This window comes from Palaemon carinicauda, chromosome 6 (genome assembly GCF_036898095.1).
Source record: "Palaemon carinicauda isolate YSFRI2023 chromosome 6, ASM3689809v2, whole genome shotgun sequence".
NCBI classification, from domain to species: Eukaryota; Metazoa; Arthropoda; class Malacostraca; order Decapoda; family Palaemonidae; genus Palaemon; species Palaemon carinicauda.
In genome coordinates, this window is record NC_090730.1 from 32,385,845 (window position 1) to 32,390,844 (window position 5,000).

The following is a 5,000-nucleotide window of genomic DNA, read 5'->3' on the forward strand; positions in this document are numbered from 1 at the left end:
CTCTATGTTTAGCAGACAATAAAGGAGACACTGATCACCCAATTTTTAAGTGTTCAGTTTATGTAACTCCACAGAGTAAAATTGAAAAACTAAAGCAATTGAATTTTTGTACAAACTGTACTTACGATTCTCATAAAACTTAAGATTGCAGGTTTAAATTTAACCGAAAATGTAAACATTGTAACAAGTGGCATTTCAGCTATCTTTGTAAATTTCGTAAAGACCCAAAAAGTACTGCTAATAACCTTAAGAATGATTCAGATAACCAAGAAGTGACTTACCAAACGGCAAAGGTGAATTGTAAAGAGAAATCGAACTCTAATTCTGTTGTTTCTAATTTAACTTGGTCTGATTTAGGAGTTTTAAGAATCTCTTGTAACCCGGTGACTGCTATGCCTTCCTTTTCACTGAATGACAATGGGGATCGAGGTATAAAGGATTCAGGAAGTCAAGTAACTTTCGTTGAGGAAGACTGGGCTAAGAGTATGCATTTTGAAGTTGTGGATCCGAATTATTCTTTGGTGGTGAATGGTATTAATTCTTCAAAGCCATTAGCCACTGTAGTATACAAGGTAAAGTTGAATGATAATTATTTTACTGCTATTGCCATGAAGTCTATTAATTTGAAATTAGTTTTGCCAGGTATCTCTGAGGTAGCTCAAGTATTTAAGGATAAGGGCTATATATTAGCTGACAAAACTTTGCATATGTCTAGGGATAAAGTTGAAGATATAAAATTGCTCTTGGGAAATGATAACTCTCATTTAGTACCACAGAAGAATGTGCTGTTTGGAGGTAGTTCTGAAGTGATTCCCTCTGTTTACTTGGAATCACCCTTAGGAGTGATGCTTGTAGGTGACATTGAAAGGTATAAGCAAAATCTAGCTCTATTACCAGACCGGATAAAGCATTCTTCTGAAGTTTGTGTAAAAGGTGAGGGTCCCCTTGAAGTTGATAGTAATTTGGATATGGATGGATTGTTCTTAGATTCGGTAGAGGAATTTAAGTTTCCTGCTTGTGCTAATATTTCTGTTTTAAATAAGGGTCAGATTGTTGAAGCTGAACTCGAGAGAGCAGCAGAAGAAATTCTTTCCTCAAAGGCAGAAAGTTTTTCGCACAGTGATTCTAACTTATATGACGAAGACTTTACTGAGGAGAACAGGAAAGTAGTAGAATTTGCTTTAGAAAATACTTGTAGAGATCATGATGGAAGGTTAGTTATGCCTCTGTTGTGGAATGGGAAAGTAGCTCATTTGCTTGGTAAGAATCAAAATCTGTCAAAAGCAATATTAAAATCAAATTTTAAGAAATTTAGCAAAAAGGATAATGCTTTTCAAATGATTGACGAGGTTTTTAAAGAACAGGAACAGCTAGGCATTATAGAGAGAGTATCTAACTTGGAGCAATTCTTGGAGGAAAACCCTCAACATAGCTTCCTGCCGCACATGCCAGTGTTCAAGATGGACCGAGAGTCAACAAAATCCCGTAATGTTTTTTGTCCAATTTGTGTGAATCTGACAAAGATAAACCTATAACTCTATCTCATAATCAAGCAATTTTTGCTGGTCCTTGTTTGAATAAGAAAATTTCAACTTCTATTTTACAGCTAAGATTTAATGAAAAATTTTTATGTTTTGATATAAAAAAGGCATTTCTGATGATTAAGTTGGTGCCTTCAGATCAAAGTAGGTTACTCTTTTATTGGTACTTAAACTTATCTAAAAAGGACTATTCCTTAATTGTTTATAAACATTGCAGACTTCCATTTGGTTTGCCATGTAGTCCAACTTTATTAGTGTTAGCACTTTATAAAATTTTGATGTTGGATGTCCAAGGTGACAATATTGATGTAAAGGAATTGAAGACAGAGTTATATAACTTAGCCCACATGGATAACTTGGCTTACACGACCAATGATATAGACAGGTTGAAATGGGTTTATGAGAAACTTGACAGTATATTTTCTCCCTATAAATTTTAATTGCAGCAGTTCATAACCAATGATGACTCTCTGCAGCAACAGGTAGATAAAGATAAGGAAAAGACTCCTACAAAAGTAAAATTGCTTGGTTTGCTTTGGGACAGAAACAGTGATACTCTTTCGGCAAGCAAGTTGGTACTTGATAAGGATGCAACGACCAAAAGACAAATTTTAAGTTCTATTGCATCCAATTTTGATGTGTTCTCATTTTATGGTCCTTTATTAAACAGGGCTAGATTATTTATGCACTCACTACAATGCAGGAAAGAAGTTGGATGGGACGATAGACTCTCTGGTGAGGAGCTACGAGAATGGTCTAATATTTGCAAGCAAGTAAATGGTGTTCCTGAAATTGCAGTGGAGAGATTTGTTGGTCGCAGGAATGATCCTTTCCAAATTATTGCTTTTTGTGATTCTAGCAAGCTTATATATGGAGTTGTGCTCTTTATCAAGAACTTGCGAACAAAGGAGGTAAGTTTCCTTCTGTCAAAAAATAGAATAATTGGACGCCAGTTAGAGCTAAAGTCTATCCCTTCTCTTGAATTTCAATCTCTCTTGCTTGGTACGGAAACTATTGTTGACATTTATAAGGAACTTAGTGGTTCAGAGTGTGTCTCCCCCATAAACATTACAAAATTGGTAGTTTTCTCAGATAGTGCAGTTGCACTGAATTGGTTAAATTCTCGAACAAATAGGTTTGATAAATTAAAAAAACTAAGTATTTTTGTTATGAATAGGTTGCAAAGAATAGAGAATCTATGTGAAACGGTCCCTATGACTTTCAAATTTTGTGCAGGTATGATAAATCCTGCAGATTGTACTACCAGGTCATTGTCATATAAGAGGTTGATAAAATCAAATTTCTTCACAGGACCTGATAACATTCATGATATCTTGGAAGATGACAGTTTGGATGTAACGATCCCAAATCCTTTAACCAATGTACTTGAAGTTTCAGAAGGCCACTGTGAGATAGGGAGTGTGACTGAGCCAGAGATGGGAGGCATTTTGAATTCTACAGTTGGAAATTCCGATTGGCTTCATTTGATTTCGGTCTACAAACATGTACTGACATTCATAAACAATGTCAAACGGAAGTTAAAGAGCAAATCTGGCAAGTATGACCATTTTGAGGTTTTCAGTAATGATGAAATTTCTTTGAATGCATGGCAACTGATGATTTTGCAAGATCAACGCCAAAATTTTCCGGATGTTTTTAAATATTTCAGAGAAAGGAACCCTAAAATTAGGGATATGCCTAACATAGTAAGTCAACTAAATTTATTCACTGAAAAGAAATCTGGTTTACTAAGAGTTAAAAGTAAATTTCATAAGTGGAGAGACGGTAGTTATGTATTCCCCATTCTTTTGGCCAAAAACAGTAAATTGACTGAAGAAATTATTAGAAATATTCATGTTAAGTTAGCTCATTCTGGAATATATGCCACATTATCTGAGGCTAGGAAACAGTTTTGGATTCCTTGCAGTTTTTCTACTGTAAAGAAAGTCTTGAAAACTTGTGTTCACTGCCGTAGATTTAACGGCAGAACTATAAAGTTAAACCAGTCCCCTTATAGAGAATTTAGGGTTTCTCCTCCAACAATACCTTACAGGTATATTTTCATTGACTATTTTGGACCTTACTGGGTATATTGGATGGGTAAGAAATCAAAGGTATGGATATTATGTATCACCTGTTTATGGTCCAGAGCCATAAATCTTAAGGTTTGTGTAGACCTTTCGGTGATATCCTTTTTGCGAGCACTTCAGCTCCATTGTTTCGAGTTTGGGGTGCCTGAACTCTGTTTAAGTGACCAAGGTTCACAGCTAACTTCAGGTGCTAGAACTGTTGAAAATTTTTTAAGTGATAAGGATACACAATCCTATTTCAGGGAGAACAACATAAAACCTTTGAGCTTTCAGCAGTACTATAAAGGTCACAGTGAACTTGGATCTTTAGTGGAATCTTGTGTGAAGATGGTCAAAAGGCTTATTGAAGGCTCTATTCGGAATATGGTCCTCGAATATTTAGATTTTGACTTTGCTGTACAAAATATTGTACATTTAGTAAACCGTCGACCAATTGCCTTTAAAGAATACTTGCGAAACTATGATGGGACTGAACCTGTACCATCTCCTATAACTCCAGAAATTTTAGTTAAAGGTCATGAATTGAATTCCTTAAATATTATTCCCCATTTACATCCTTTACCTAGGGCAGATGATACTTGGGTTCCTGATATATCTCCCATTTCCCATGTGAAGGACAGCCACAGGAAGTTACGAAAGGCTAGGGAAAGTATAATAGAGATATATAATAAAGAATTTGTTGTGCAGCTGGTGAATCAAGCCACTGACAAACGCAGTAGATACCAACCTGTTAATCATAAACTATTAGAAGTTGGAGACATTGTTCTCATTAAAGAACCCCTTTTTAAACCTACTAATTTTCCAATGGGTATTGTCAAAGAGATAAAACTGAACTCTTTAGGTGAAGTAACGGGTGCAACAGTACTCAAAGGAAAAAGTAGGGAAGAGACTAAAAGGCACGTTTCATCCTTGATTCCATTGCTCTATAAACGGGAATATGAGGCTAAATTTAACGATAAGGCACAATCGCCATGTGAGGATAAACTGAGCAAGGAAGATGAGGTTAAGGAGAGACCCAAGAGGCGAGCTGCCATGATTGGGAAAGATAAGGTAAAGAAACTATTGGATGACAGTCTAGCGTGATCTTTGATCGCTATATTGTAATTCAATTTTTTCCTAGAAAAATTGAATCCCCTCGCGGGAGTGTAGAAAAATGCACATTCGTGTGCATTTAATTTTTGTATATTATATGAATTGTTTGGTTGTGGTAAATTTCTTATGTTTAAATTGTTTGCTCGGGAGTGGTTTGGTTCTTTTATTTTGAAAAAGCAAATGCATCTACTTAGCATACCTTAAACTACCTCTTGGGACAATTTTAAAGCAAGAAACAAGCCATTCTTGAGCGATGTATTTTAAGTTTCACCAGGTT

The 5,000-nt window shown here is 35.6% G+C and overlaps 1 pseudogene; it reads left to right on the top strand.

The window, feature by feature from the left end:
• Positions 1-1,888: 1,888 nt before the first annotated feature.
• On the top strand, positions 1,889-4,791 carry LOC137642068 (uncharacterized; annotated as a pseudogene).
• The last annotated feature ends 209 nt before the right edge of the window (positions 4,792-5,000 follow it).